The sequence below is a fragment of the Ursus maritimus genome (assembly GCF_017311325.1).
Source record: "Ursus maritimus isolate PB19 chromosome X unlocalized genomic scaffold, ASM1731132v1 scaffold_X1, whole genome shotgun sequence".
Classification (NCBI taxonomy): Eukaryota; Metazoa; Chordata; class Mammalia; order Carnivora; family Ursidae; genus Ursus; species Ursus maritimus.
The window spans coordinates 28,221,882-28,238,039 of NW_024423319.1; the positions used below are offsets into that span (position 1 = coordinate 28,221,882).

The 16,158-nt window shown below is 40.8% G+C and overlaps 1 pseudogene; it reads left to right on the forward strand.

The window, feature by feature from the left end:
- Positions 1-9,656: 9,656 nt before the first annotated feature.
- On the forward strand, positions 9,657-13,270 carry LOC121101844 (annotated as a pseudogene).
- The last annotated feature ends 2,888 nt before the right edge of the window (positions 13,271-16,158 follow it).

The window sequence follows — 16,158 nt, forward strand, 5'->3', positions numbered from 1 at the left end:
AGAAGGAAAGCTTCAGGGGAAAAAGTAAAATATAAATTAGACTGTCCAAATAGGAAATTTGTTTTGATATACCATTTGGGAATTAGTAACTCAATGTATTCTTAAAGATTAAGATTTAAAACAGTGATCTCAGGCACTTGGGTGGCTCAGTCAGTTAAGCATCTGACTCTTGATTTTGGCTCAGGTCATGATTTCAAGGTCATGAGATCAAGTCCCATGTTGCGCTCCATGCTCAGTGGGGAGTCTGTTTGTCTCCCTCTCCCTCTGCCTCCCCCACCCCCCCGCTCAAGCTCCTTCTCCCAATTTCTCTAAATAAATAAATAAATAAATAAATAAATAAATAAATAAATAAATCTTTTTTAAAAAGTATATTTAAGCCATTGATTTAGACTCTAGTTTGTTTTCTGGTTATGTTTTGTGAATTATGCCCCAGAACCTTTCATGAGATTACTGTTTTATTTGTTTATATATTTATGTATTTATTTTAAGCAAGCTTTACACCCAACATGGGGCTTGAACTCACAATGCTTAGATTGAGTCACATGCTCTACTGATTGAGCCAGCCAGGCGCTCCATGAGATCACTGTTTTATTTTATTATTTTTTTTAAAGATTTTATTTATTTATTTTAGAGAAGGAGAGAGTGTGAAGGGGTAGGGACAGACGGAGAGGTAGAATCTCCAGCATGCTCCCTACTGAGCAGAGCCCCATGAGAGGCTCAATCTCATGACCCTGAGATCATGACCTGAGCCAAAATCAAGAGTTGGACGCTTGACTGACTGATTTACCCAGGCATCCCTTAAATATACTTTTTAAACAAGTTCTGTGGCTAGAAAGCAACAATGTGCTTAAAAGTTTTCATTTAAGTTTCAAAGCACACGTATTGGCATAGGTGAGGAGCTTAGAACCATACCTATCAGCCCCTGCAGTAGCCCCTGAGACACTTTATAGAATCCCAGGGCGCCAAAGAATTACTCGAATAGATGAGTAAGAAAGTTTGAAAACTTCTATGCAAGGAGACCTCTTGAACCTTGTTTAGCATAGCCCGTGGCTGATGGGAGTCCCGCCCATCAAGTATTAAAGACACAATTATAGCTTCTAATTTATTCTCCACATGCACACAAACAGATTACTCTTGTAGCAGAACATTCACCTGCAATAAGTCTAGAAGTTTCAAAGACATAACGTTTAATCAGTAGGCTGATGTTTTGGAGACATAAACTGCTCCAGAGTTCTGACAAATTTCACCCTCATACGTGGTCCAGTGCATAAACCTCCCCCATGCGAAGTACTTGGCATCTCTAGAGGATCATAGATTTGGAATCATTAGACTAGCAATCCCGCCATGACAGGCACTCTAATCAAGGCAACCTTCCCTATTTACATCCAACACATGCTAGGATCTTGTTTAACACACTTTCTCAGGCAGCTACAATCAGAATTGGCACCCCAGTTAAAACCACGCATCCTTCATGGGCCAGGAACTCGACAAGGTCACATTCAGCTGTAATGTCTTAGCACCACATCCGCCTCATCTTCTCAATTCTTTCTGCTATAATTTTACTCTCTTTCTCTTAGCCTGCCTCACCTAAAGAAACAGGCAGACAGACACAAATATCTGAACCTCTGAATACTTTCAGAGAAGAAAAGAAGAGAACTAAAGTCATTAGCTTCACCAGCAGAACATAGAGACTGCTTTACACGGTACAATGATCGGCTCAAGATTAACAGCTCGAGGAAAAAAGTAAGAATCACTTCCTTTACCTGCTTCCCCCAGTACAGTACATTCAGTTCGCTCACGGTGGTAGGGGTCCCAAACTGAATTATCATGGAAGGACAGATGCCAAGGACTTGCTGCATGCTTGGAGCAAAAATTATTAGGAATGCCCTCTGCATGGGTGATTATAAATTGGCTATGGGGTTTAATTAAGGGGTTTTCATTTCATGATCTAAACAACTGGGCTTTGGGATTAGCAGTTGCTGTCTGTTCACATCAGTAACTGGCAATGATTCTTCTAATCATAGGAGGACATATTAGCATATTGTGCATTGCAAGATGGCGCTCCCAATAAAAAGTGACAAAAGGTTTCTGAACTCAGCATCTGTCATCCAGGATGCATGGATATCCAGAATGCATATCCAATTTATTTATAAAATATCTTCATTCCCAAGAGATCTTCTTTATTTTTGTTTGAGAAGCTACTAAAATCTAAAACAACCAACCAAACTTGCTTTCTCAATATCCCAAGGGAACTTCAAAAAACAATCATTCTTTGATCATTGTACAGTATTTTTAAATACATATTTATGTCCAGTTAACAACCAAAATATGTTTTAGAAGCAGAATAAATATAATAGTCAGTATTCAGCTGAAATAGTCTATTCATGCAGGATTCTTCTCTGCCAACTTTTGTTTGAAAATTTCCTAACGTCTCAATGTTATACCTGATGCTTTCTGGCATCACTGCAGACGCTACCACCATACATTTTACCAAAATGCTTCAAGATTGGATATAAAGTATAAATATGATAGAATTAGCTAGCTGGCATTTGAAAGAAAGATTTGCTTAATATATTTGAGGAATGTTTTTCATGGAACATCAGCCTTTAAAATGGTTATTCATTCATTTTACAAATATTTAAAGCATCTCATAGGTGCCAGCTAAGGCACTGGGTATGGGGTTATAGCAATGAGCAACAGATATAATCTCTGCTTTTACAGAAGTTTCAAAGTCAAGTTGGGAACAGATGATGTATAGTATAGATCTCTTCTGTAGATCCAGAATTCATATTGGCATATTGAAGCCTCCGAGAAGTTGTACAATAAGAAGCAAGCAGGGGCGCCTGGGTGGCGCAGTCGTTAAGAGTCTGCCTTCGGCTCAGGGCATGATCCTGGCATTCTGGGATCGAGCCCCACATCAGGCTCCTCCGCTGGGAGCCTGCTTCTTCCTCTCCCACTCCCCCTGCTTGTCTCTCCCTCACTGGCTGTCTCTCTCACTGGCTGTCTCTGTGTCAAATAAATAAATAAAATCTTTGAAAAAAAAAAAAAAAGAAGCAAGCAAATTGGGGCACCTGGGTGGCTCAGTCAGTTAGGCCTCTGACTTCGGCTCAGGTCATGATCTCAGGATCCTGGGACTGAACCCCTCGTCTGGCACTGCACTCAGCAGGGAGTAGGCTTGTCCCTCTCCCTCTTCCCCTGCCCCTCCCCACCCTCATGCTCTCTCTGTCTCTCTCTCAAATAAATAAAATCTTCAAAAAAAAAATGAGAGGGAAGGGAATAACAACAGTGACAACAATGACAAAATCAGTTCCTTAACTGGGTATTTCCCAAGCCAATTTGAATGAAACATGTGTTCTGAAGAACTCACATTGGGGCAACGGAATAAAAATGTAGGAACTAGGTGAACAGACCAAGAAATTTAATCTCATTTTAACGCCAAGTATAGCATTATTCTTTGAAACTTGTAATACGAGACACCAAATTCTCTAATAATCAGAATGTTTGAAATTATGAATAAGAGTTTATTCCATGGGTATATGGACAAAGCTAGAAAGGAAGATGCTATCAGCTATCAGCGGTGAGCTCCAGGAGCCCCTAGGGCCCAGCTATATTGTGTAACAGTATAAATCCAAATCCACAGAGGTCTTTCGCTGGACTGTCCCTGCTGGCTTAGTAGATTCCCCCCTCCCAGCTGATAGCCAAACACACTCCTGGCATCCCTTTTTCTCAGTAGTTAATTGTACTTTTAACCCTCAAATATAAATAGGAAAGGGTAGTCAGGGATGTCTTTGGTAACCCACAAATGCCTGAATGTCCTGGCTGGAACTCAACCTCACGTAAATGGATATCCCCCGGCCTCACAAACGTAACGGCACAAATGAAGTCACATTGACATTTACGCCCAAATTAGACCGACTCGTTGCTTCCGCTCAGTCAGGTGGTCGATCCCATGGAGGACTTCATACGGTTTCTGGGACGGCAGTGGGACTCCACTTTTTTTCGGCAGATCAGCCAGGGTCAAAGTTGAGTCCACAACTGCTGACCTCTCTGGCGCCCCTTGCTCACACAGCTACTTGAGTTGCTCACTCCTCACTGCTGTCTGCAGTCTCCTCCTGCAGTCAAGCTGAACTTCTCTCAATTCCAAGAATGTGCCACGCTTCTGTCAACCTCAGGCCATGTCAACTTGCTACTCCTTCAATTTGAACATATTTTGTTTAAATCTCGTGTCAAGTATAACTTATTCCAGGAAGCATTCCTTGAGTATAAATGAGAGGCACTTCCCCTGTGTGTCCACGTAGCGCCCTGTGCTCCTTCCTACTGCGGGACTTATCACTGTAGGACTTATCACAGTGCTTCAATCGTCTGTTCCGAAAGAGACAGGTAAACAGCAAAATCCTTATGGAGAGAGACTATGTCTTTTTTATCTGTGTGTATTGAGCACTTGAGGTGGAAGCCGGCACATAATAGAACGTTTTTACAGGAGTGTTTGCAACTGTCCTTCTACAATTTAACAGATATTCTTGCTACAAGTGGGCTATAGACGAGCCAATCTTGATTAGCAGTTTTCAAACTGAAGTCACACATACCAACTCTCTTTCCTTACTTCTCATATTTAAAACATCACTGTATAACCCACCCCAGGCAATTTTGTGATAGAGAATTATCTATTGACTTCTTCTATTCCTTCAGGCACTCAGAGTCCTCATTCTCAGCTTTGACTGCCTGAAGCTTCCCACAATTTTACCAGTCCATCCTAGACATCGCTTTATGCTCTGGGTTTTCCTTCCTTATCAATTTTTTTTTTCTGTCCTGGGTCTTATTTTCTTAGAGTTCTCCTTTCTGCTAAGTTTCTACTGACTCGATCAAAGCGCTTATAAAAGCACATTTTAATTAAATTGTGGGAGGAGGAAATTTTCCAGATCCATGATTAAGGAGGGTGTATGTCTAACCACCCCATCCGTTTTTTTCTTACAGCTAATGATAAAAAGTGAGCAGGCTACGGTCAGTCTGTAACAGGTCTTGCACTGGTCAACACATCACACTACATGGCAGCCAGCTATACCCCTCTAATGTCAAAGAACTTTCATTCCAGCCTTGGAATGAAGTCACATTGACATTTATGCCCAAATTAGACTAAGTCATTGCTTCCACTCGGTTAGGTGGTCGATGCCATGGAGGATTTCATAAGACCCTGGGCCTAAGGCAGAGAGATGGAACACACACATCCCTCTAGAAACCAAGCCTCCCTGCCACTAACCCAGCCCTCACTACTGTCCCTTACTTCTAGACGCGGCATCACTAGCAATCAAAGAGCTCTGCATTATATAAAGAGAAGAGGTGGGGCACCTGGGTGGCTCAGTGAAGAGTCTGCCTCCAGCTCAGGTCATGAGCCCAGGGTCCTGGGATTGAGTCCTGCATGGGGCTCCCTGCTCAGCGAGGAGCCTGCTTCTCCCTCTCCCTCTGCCCCTCCCTCTGCAGTACCCCCTGCCTGTGCTCTCTCACTCTTGCCCTCTCTCAAATAAATAAATAAAATCTTAAAAAAAAATAAAGAGAATGAGGCTTCTGATTGTGACATACTCAGAGGTGGTAGTGACACACTCAGGGATGGCTGCTCCCCTGATTCGATGACTAACTCACTAAATTATACTTGGTGAAGAACAGGGTGAAAAAGGAGAGGCAATGGTGGGACACAGAACCTTTGGTAGAAAATGAGCTAGTCCAGCTGAATAAATAGCATGTCATAGCACATGAAGAAGACTAGGCACCAGAGTTGAGAGCAAGACAGGTAGAAAGTGAGGACAGAAGGAGGAAGAGAGAGAGAGAGAGAAAGTGACAGAGAGAGACTTTACCTTTACGGTAAAGCTGAACAGTAGGGACAGTGGTCTTACAACCCGTAGAGCTTAAAGCATTTACTATCCGGTGCTTTAAGGAAAAGATTTGCTGAATTCAGAAGTAGACAATTAGGACGTACATTTCTCCAGTGATGGGGATTGAGTCCCAGAGACGCAGGCCCATGGTGTCTGCTTTGGGTACTTTACAACCTGAAAGTGAGGAACATGCAATCCTCTTGTTTTGAAAAGTAGGGAAGGAGTCCCATAGCTTGAAGAAGTGCTGAGTCTTAAGCCCTTTTATGCCACTTAGCAGTCTAACTCAAGTAACTGTTCTGCAAATCTGTGCTAAATTGTTCCTAGTGGCAGCTCAGATGCTAGTGAGTCTTCTGCTGATGAAGCCCCAGAGTATACTTTCTAGAAGGGAAACTCCAACTCAGCCTTTCTAGAAAGGTTATGCCATATATCCTGAGCTCTTCCCCCTGACAAGGCGTCTTTCATTTCTGATGACCTTGAAGAGGCAGACCATGGGTTGCTGAAAAAAGTTTATGACCATTTGAGTTTATTTAGATGTTAAAAAAAAAATCACTAACTATACCTCAGTTCTATAAACTTCTGAATTCCCACCATTTTAAGTCTTTGGTTCTGGTAGATACAACAGTGTCGTGTGTATGCGTGTGTCCGCAGACCCACAGCGGCACACTTATAATATGAAATGAAACGTGTAAAAATAGAGTGCTGTTCTTACAGGCGGCTGCTTCTGTGGGACTTACTTAATTGTTAAGAGAAAAAAGTAGATCTAGATTTTGATAACTGAGACTGAATGAGGGAAACATTTCAGTCACTTTAGAAGAGCTTGTTGGTTTTATTTTGTTTGGTTTGGTTTGGTGGGGGACAGGGGTGGGGGTTGAGATACGATTAGCTGCTGTAATCTGCAGAAATAATGAACTCATTTATACCAGTTCTAACCAACAGCTAAGGAAGAAATTGGGAGTTTATTTTCCCATTTATACCTGCTTGGAGGTCACTGATGGATTTGGATGTTTTCAATACCTTTTTGTCTTCCTTGCTAGTTCAGAATTTTTCCTCCTTGTCTATTCAATCTTATCTTTTTAGCCAACACTAAATTCAAGCGTACATAGAATTTAAGCAAAGATGCCAAAAATGGGGGCGCCTGGCTGGCTCAGCCTATAGAGTGTGCGACTCTTGATCTCAGGGTTGTGAGTTTGAGCCCCACGTTAGGTGTAGAGAATACTTAAAAAGAAAATGTTTAGGAAAAAAAAAAAGATGCCACAAATGTACAAATGAATGAATAGAAATTTAGAAAGTCCAGGAAAATCTTTACATTTAAATATCCATGAATGTATTGTTAGTCAGCTTACCATTAAAAGAAATTACTTTAATGACATAACAACAACAACGCTGTCAGTAGCCAGTCAGGACAGTCAGCCTCGTGCTCAGATATAAAAGCAAAGCCTCACAGAAAACCAAACAATCAAAGGAAAATTTAATTAGAATTAGCCATCTTCACAGGCTATCTGGAGCTATTCTCTCCCTCTCTCTCTCCTTTTTTTTTTTTTTTTTTTTTTACCATTTATGATCATTGGAAAGAAGTGTGAGGTTCATGATAATAGATGGGAAACTGTTCACAGGTCTGTGACCTTTCCTGAGTACCGGAGCCAAAATGTATTACCCCTGTTTTGGATCATTCCTCCATCGGGTAACCATAGCAATTCACTTTGGAAGACACTGAGAATTTTACAATGTGAGACAATAGGTGAAGAATTCAAAGCAAGGTAACTTCACCAGAGACTGAAAGTGTATGCAAGTCCCTTCAAATTTTACCTGACAAGATGAGGGAGTGGATATTCTGGTACTCTGTTATCCATACCAGTGATGTTCATGTTTTTTGGTCATGGAAATATTTTGCAGAAGTCTAAAATACAACACCATAGAAAAGCAGGCTTGATCTGGCTAAAGCAGTGGCATATATACAACTTTCTGTACTTACGATTCAACTTTCTGTAATCATCCCCTTGTCCACGTCCATTCTGCACTTACCATAATGTCTGGTACACAGCAGACATTCAAGCAATATTTTTGAATGGATAAATGAAAAAGTAAATGAGACACATATAAGGAATCACTAGGGATCTGTGCAGCAGTTTTAAATCTGCTGTGTAACCCATTAGTTTTAAAGATGAGAACCTTCTGGAAGATATGAAGAACAGTGAAATTAGGCTAAAAGAGCATTTCATGTTTGTGTGAGGATTCAGAAGGCCCTGATAGTGATAGCAAGCATCAATATTTTGCTACCCTGAAATACTCTGAAAGAGGTTTCTTATATATTGGTTGTACAAAAAAATGCTTTTTATTACAATGTTTATTACAAATGTATTTTATTATAAGACTTTTGAGTATGGACTACATTTCCAGAAATATGATAAAGGTCATACCTCATGAAATCACACATGTAGGCAAAACAACACAATTCAAATCACAAATTCCATTTTTATCCATAAATTTGGCCTCATGATCAAAATGTAAGAGCTTTTGAAACTGATAGGCCTTTTCATTTAAAAACTAAAATGTTTTTAAAATAAAGGATTAAGACCAATTATTTAAGAATAATTCTTCTGAGATATTTGTGTGTGGCTGTGATGGTTAATTGTATGTATCAACTTGATTAGGCCAAAGGATGGCCACAAATTGGGTTAAATATTATTTGGGGTATGTGTGTGAGCATGTTTCCAGTTGGAAGAGATTAACACTTAAATTGGTGGGCTGGGTAAAACAGATCGCCTCCCCCAATGTGGGTAGGCATCATCCAATCCATTGAGGGCTTGAACAGAACAAAAAGGCTGAGCAAGGAAGGTTGAACACTTTCTCTCTCTCTCTCTCCCTCTGCCTGACTGTGTGACCTGACACTAGTCTTCTCCTTCCCTTGGACTGAGACATACCACTGGCACTCCTGGTTCTCAGGCCTTAGGACTAGGACTGGAATTTACGGCGTTGGCATTTCTGAGTGTCCAGTTTACAGACGGCAGACTGTGGAACTGAAAACCTCCATCATCACATGAGACGATTCCTTATAATAAATCTCACTTTATGTATATTATGTATTATACATATTATATATTTTTATATACATAAGTATATTTTTAATAGATATTACACACACACACACATTTGGTTCAGTTTCTCTGGAGAAGCCTAGCTAATGCACATTTTGGCACCAAGAATGATTTTACAGCAACCGAATCTTAAGGTTGAGTTTTCTGAATTGGTTCTGGGATTTCTAGAATTGGCTCTTGAATATGATTAGATGTAAAGACTCTAATGATTGTATTGCCAATGGTAAAGAGAGCATTGATAGCCCATGGCGTGATCTGGCAATGGAGACGAGCAAAATCTCTGCATTGGATGTTGCTAATCAACCACTTGTAAGAAGCAAAGAGCCGAATGACTACACATAGAATACTTTCAAACAGTTCTGAAAAATTATACAGATAGAATGAGATTGGCAAGTTGCCCCTAATGTCACTGGACAAAATGGTGAAAGAAAAGGATTAGCTCAGGGATTCAAATTCCCAATTCAAGAGTCACATAAATAACCTAAAGGGGTCTATGTGTGCCCTGAAGGAGAGCCTTACCTCCCGTAGTCACGGGGCTACAGAAATTGATGAAAATCAAATGCAGAATCTCATAAGGAAACTGGTTAAATTACAACTTAAGCTGAACTCCCAGCCTCTCCGGGTGTCTATTGTTAAAGTGAGGGCTTTGAGAAAGAATAAGATCCTACAGGATCCTACAAGTTGAGATGGGGACATGTGGCAAGAGCGTGCTAAAACTGGGTACACTGAACCCCTAAATTCTGAGTCTTCTTTGCAAGCGGAAGAGATCTCCCCAACCCAAGTAGAAGGAGCCTCCCCACTATATCAGAAGTGGCCTCCCCACTCACAGCAGAAGCAGCCTCTCCAACCCTACCGGCAACAACATCTCCACCTCCAGTAATATCAGCCTCTCTACCCCCAGCCTTACTGGCCTTTCCACCTGTCTGAGGGAATTAAATCTGCATTATAATCCCGAGGAAGGGATTCAAAAGCCTAGGAGGATTGAAATGTTAACTGTGGATTTGTCATTTAAGACTTATTCACCACATCTTCTTTAACCCTTCGTCTGTTGAAGGACATCTTGGTTCCTTCCACAATTTGGTTATTGTGGACACTGCTGCTATGAACATTGGGGTGCATGTGCCCTTCTTTTTACCACATCTGTATCTTTGGGGTAAATACCCAGTAGTGCAATAGCTGGGTTGTAGGGTAGCTCTATTTTCCACCATTTGCATTGACATGGATGGAACTGGAGGGGATTATGCTAAGTGAAGTAAGTCAAGCAGAGAAAGACAATTATCATATGGTTTCACTCATATGTGGAACATATGGAATAGCATGGAGGACATTAGGAGAAGGAAGGGAAAAATGAAGGGGGGGAATCAGAGGGAGAGATGAACCATAAGAGACTCTGGACTCTGGGAAATAAAACTGAGGGTTACAGAAGGGAGGGGAGTGGAGGGATGGGGTAACTGGGTGATGGGTATTAAGGAGGGCACATGTTGGGATGAGCACTGGGTGTTATACACAACAAATGAATCTTTGAACACTACGACAAAAACTTACAATGTACTATAAACTGGCTAACTGAATTAAAAACAAAAAAGACTTATTCACCCACCCTTCTGGAAGGGTCCAGAAGACATATGTGAGAAATAAATGTGTGAGGGGAGCCCTGGCATCTGCAAAGAGCTCTGTGATTGCTCTTCCCTGTAAACCAAAATTTACGGTGGTAAGTGCAGCCACTGAATTGGGAGACCTATATACAACAGGGGTAATTGGATCCTATTTGGCAGGGGTAAGGTGGTGGCCCTCAACCACCACAGGCAAGGAGGGTACGGTTATCATAGTGAACAGCAGAGTCAAAGCAGCAATCAGAATAGTCTGAGCCTCATGGACCTATGAAGTTGGCTAATTGATCACGGTATTCCTAGAAGTGGAATAGATAGGAAGCCGAGTAATTTTTACTTGAGCTGTATAAACAGAAAAGTCTTAGGTCAAGTGAAAAAAGTCAAAACTGAATCATAAAAACGGAGAATTACAGACCTTCCATCAATTCCCAGACTTGGACCATGTGATCCAGCCAATCAACTGGTGCTTGAAGTATCAGTGGCAGACGAGGATGCTGTCTGGAACTCTTAGGAGGCTCCTGTAGTTGACGGACAGCACTAGCCCTGAGGATTTTGAGGCAAAGCTTTGCCATGCCATCCTCTGCAGATAACTGCTCTCCTTTTGAGAAATAGCTCTTGGCCTGCTACTGGGCCTTAGTAGGGACCAAATGCTGAACCATGGGCCATCAAGTTACCATGCAACCTGAGCTATCCACGATGAATTTTGTGTGTTATCTGATCCACTAAGCCACAAAGCTGGGTTTACACAGCAGCACTCCATATTCAAATGGAAGGCGTATATACGTGATTGAGCCCAAGCAGGCCATGAAGGCACAAGTGAGTTACACGAAGTGTCCCAAGTGCCTGCTCCTGGTATATTGCCTTGTCTCTCCCAGCCCGCACCTGTGGTCTCAAGGGAGTTCCTTATGATCTGTCAGCAGAGCAAGAACAGCCTCTAGTTTACAGATGGTTTTATAGGCGAGCAGGCACCATCCCCAAATGGGCAGCTATACACCACAGCTCCTTTCTGAGACATTCCTAAAGGACCGCGGTGAAGCTGAATCCTCCCAAGTGGGCAGAACTTTAAACAGTGCATGTTGCTTTACACTTTGCTTGTAAGGAGAAATGGCCAGACATGGAGTTATATACCAATTCACGGGCTGTGGCCAATGATTTGGCTGGATGTTCAGAGACTTAGAAGGAACACGATTGGAAAACTGATGACAAAGAAATCTGAGGAAGAGGTATGTGGACAGGCTTCTCTGAATGGGCAAAAAACATGATATTTGTGTCCAGTGCGAATGCTCACCAAAGGGTGCCCTCAGCAGAGGACAACTGTCATCATCAAATGGATAGGATGACCTGTTCTATATATGCCAGTCAGCCTCTTTCCCCAGTCACCCCTGTCATTGTCCAACGACCTCACGAACAAAGTGCCCATGGTGGCAGAGATGAAGGTTACACGGGGATGAAGGTTATGAAGATGAGGCTCATTGACGTGCACTTTCACTCACCAAGACCAACCCGGCTGTGGCCACCACCGAGCGCCCCACCAGCCTGCACACGAGACTAACACTGAGCTCCTGATGTGGCACCAGCCCCCAGAGAGATCGGCCGGATATCTGGTGGCAGGTTGATTACATTGTACTGTTGCCACCTTGGAAGTGGCAGCATTTTGTTCTTACTGGAATCGCCACTGACTCTGGATACAGATTTGCCTTTCTTGCATGACAAGACTACCAACCATGAGCTCACAGAATGCCTTTCCATTATCATGGTATTCTGTGCAGCACTGTTTCTAATGAAAGAACTCACCTCCCAGCAAACATGTGGCCATTAGCCCATACTCATAAAATTCACTGGTTTTACCCTGTTTTCCACAATCAGCTGGCTTGATAGAATTGTAGAATGGCCTTCTGAAGACTCCGTTACAGTGCCAACTAGGTGGCAATACCTTGGAGGCCTAGGGCAAGGTTTTCCAGAAGGCTGTATATGCTCTGATTGCAAGGCCAATATGCGGTGCTGTTTCTCTGATAGGATTCATGAATCCAGGAATCAAGGGGTAGAAACGGGAGTGGCACCACTCACTATTACTCCCTGTGACCCACTAGCAATATTTTCGCTTCCTGTTTTTGCAACTATAATGGCCAAGGGCAGCCCTCCCCAAAATGTGCCACTTTGGCATACTGATTATAAATAAAAGTTACTTAAGAGACAGCCTGTACAAGAAGGAAACTCAGATCCTCCTCTGTCCCCATAAAAACAAGAAATAAATACCCCATGTAAAAGGTATCCTACATGTACCAGGAGGTAGAGACATCCTTATCACAAGAAGGCTATATAAACAATCCTTGTGATTTTTACTAATTCACTACCTTGTCCAAATTCTGTTAGAAATTCATTATTAATTGAAGCTCCCAAAGTCTTCTTTTTCCTGTCAAGTCCTCATAGATATATGGTCTTTTTATTTAAAAAGTATAGAGACTGCCTGTTTGGTCATTTTTCAGTTCTCAGTTTCATTATTGGGACTCTGTGCACACGTAATAAAACTTTGGGGTTTCTTCTCCTATTAATCTATCTCATGTAAATTTAATTCTTGGTCCAGCTGGAAAATCTTGAAGGGTGGAGGAAGTTTTCCTTCTGGTCACGTCCTTATGCTGCTGGCCTAGAGGTCTTAGTTCCAAGGGAGAAATACTTCCACCAGGAAACACAACAATGATTCTATTAAACTGGAAGTTAAGACTACTGCCCAACCACTTTAGGCTCCTCATGCCTCTGAATCAACAGGTGAAGAAGGGGGTTACTGTGCTGGCTGGGGTAACTGGTCCCGACTATCAAGGGGAAGTCAGATTACTATTGCACAGAGGAGATAAGGAAGAGTATGTCTGGAATACAGAGGATCCCTTAGGGTGTCTCTTAATATCATCACGCCCTGTGATTAAAATCAATGGAAAACTACAACAACTCAATCCAAGCAGGATCATTAATGTCCTAGACCCTTCAGGAATGAAGGTTTGGCTCACCCCACCAAGTAAAGAACCACGGTGAGATGAGGTACTTCCTGAAGGCAAAGGAAACACAGATGGGTAGTGGGAAAAAATCGTTATAAAAACCAGCTATAACCATGTGACCAGTTACAGAAACAAGGACACAAATATAATGAGTATTCCCCCCTTATTTGATTTGGTTATAAATATATTTTACGTTTAAGTATATTTTATATATGTATGTGTGTATCAAGTATCTTTGTTTTCTTTCATCTTATTCCCTCATCATGTAACATAAGATGTATTATTGACTTTCTATCACAGTGTAAGTATTGTTAATTTTACATCATAGCATTTAAGTTATGGGACATCAAAGAGAAAACATCACACAAGGACCTTACCTCCTGTTTTGGAAGGGGTTCGTGCATTTTTGGTTGTATGCGGGGAGTTGTACTACATTAGAATAATGACCTTGTTATTGTTTTTCTCTAGAGATTAAGTATGGTTTAGGGAGGTGTGCTTCAATGCCAAGTTGACAGGAGTGGAATTGTGATGGCTAATGTATTGTGTCAATTTGACCAGGCCAAAGGATACTTACATATCTGATTAAACACTATTTTGGGTGTGTCTGTAGGCTGTTTTTGGAAGTAATTACTATATTTGAATTGGTGGACTGAGTAAAGCACATTGCCCTCCCCAATGTGGGTGGCCATTATCTAATTCATTGAAGAAATGAATAGAACAAAAAGGAAGAGGAAGGCTGAATTATCTCTCTGCTTAACTGCAGAGCTGAGACATAGGTCTTCTGCCCTTGCACTAGGACTTAAATATCATCCACTGGTCCTTCCGGTTCTCAGGCCTTAGGACTCACGCTAGAATTTACAGCATCCACTTTCCTGGGTCCCTGGCTTTCAGACAGCAGATGGTGGGACTTTTTTCAGCCTCTACAATCTCGTGAGTCAAATCCTTATAACAAATCAGATTGTACACACACACACACACACACACACAAATCTTCCTCAACTTATGATAAAATTATGTCCCAATAACAATAATACACCTAACCTACCAAATATCGTAGTCGATCCTAACCTCCCTTAGATGTGCTCAGAACACTTATATTAGACTACAGTTGGGCAAAATCATCTAACACAAAGCCTATTTTATAATAAAGTATTGAATATCTCATGTAATTTATTTAATATTGTACTGAAAGTGAAAGACAATCGTACGTGTGTAAGTTGCATACACAGTGTCATGAGAGGGTATCATACCATCTATCACTAACCCAGAAAAAGATCAAAATTCAAAATTTGAAGTATGGTTCCTAATGAATTCATATTGCTTTCACACCATTATAATGCCACAAAATAATAAGTCAGGGACTGTCTGTATATACATAGCAAATTATAATATGTAAATATGTAATATGTAATTTACACAATTACATGTATATTTTATATATAGTATAATATACATATATAAATTATTATAGTATTAAATGTAAATAAATATAAATATAGTTGATTCTGTTTCTCTGGAGAACCATGACTAATACAATGTGTGCTTCTACATTTTTCCCTGCATTTTAGCAAAAAGAAGAGATATATACAGAATGAGAGAAGCCAACACAATTTCAAGCTGGAAAATCATTAAAGATTATTCAGATTACCTTCTACATTAGACAGATGAAAAAACTAAACTCTGTATAGCTCAAAGAAGACAAGGGTAGGAGTAGAACTTACATATTCTGACGTGAAGTTCAATGGTCTTTTGCATTACACCATTTGACAAGAAAAATACTAATGCTAATGATGATATTATGTTAGCATAAACCTGAGGTTTATTTCAAATAACATTTTTACTTCTATTACCCTTTTTAAAGGAACAGGAGAAAATCGGATCCGAATTGTACATTTTGCAAATTATCTCTAAGGTGCCTATCTTTACAGGTGCTGAATAATATGCTACACAATTAGCGTGATTAATGGGACTTAAGGATGTAGGATTCCAACCCACATTGAAGCCGAGTGATCCGAATGAGTTTTAATTAGAGTTGGATGAGTTTCTTATTTCCAAATCTATTGGTGAAAAATTGGATTTTAACTTCAGCCAATTTAATGTGTTGCTTTATACTACATGGCTACATGAACGACAGGAAAGAGCGGTGCCCTGGAGTCTCAATAAATTGGACCAATTTGAGAAGAAAAGCCTCTGATTTAGTGAAAGAGTATGTTCCTCAAAATAAATGTAATTTAGGGCACATATAATACTTCAAACTACACTAATAAAGTAATGTCATGCCCCCAACTTCTAATCTAATTCTGTTTTAAAGAGGTATGTTTATATATTCAACTTTTTCTCGACCACTTTCTCTTTCCACCTTTTTTTTTTCTTTTTTTTCTTTCTACTTAACTAGAGCCAGTTCTCCTTCGTGGACGCTGATTCCCCTATGGCACTATCAACTGACATTTCCTTATTCTCCCACAGTGGACATATATTAGGTCCAGGAAAATGGGTTGGAATACCTCTGATTCCCCTTTACTATTTCTCTGATATGGTTTCATCACCTTTGTTCAATACCCCATACTCATTTGAAGCTTATAAAACTACATTCTTC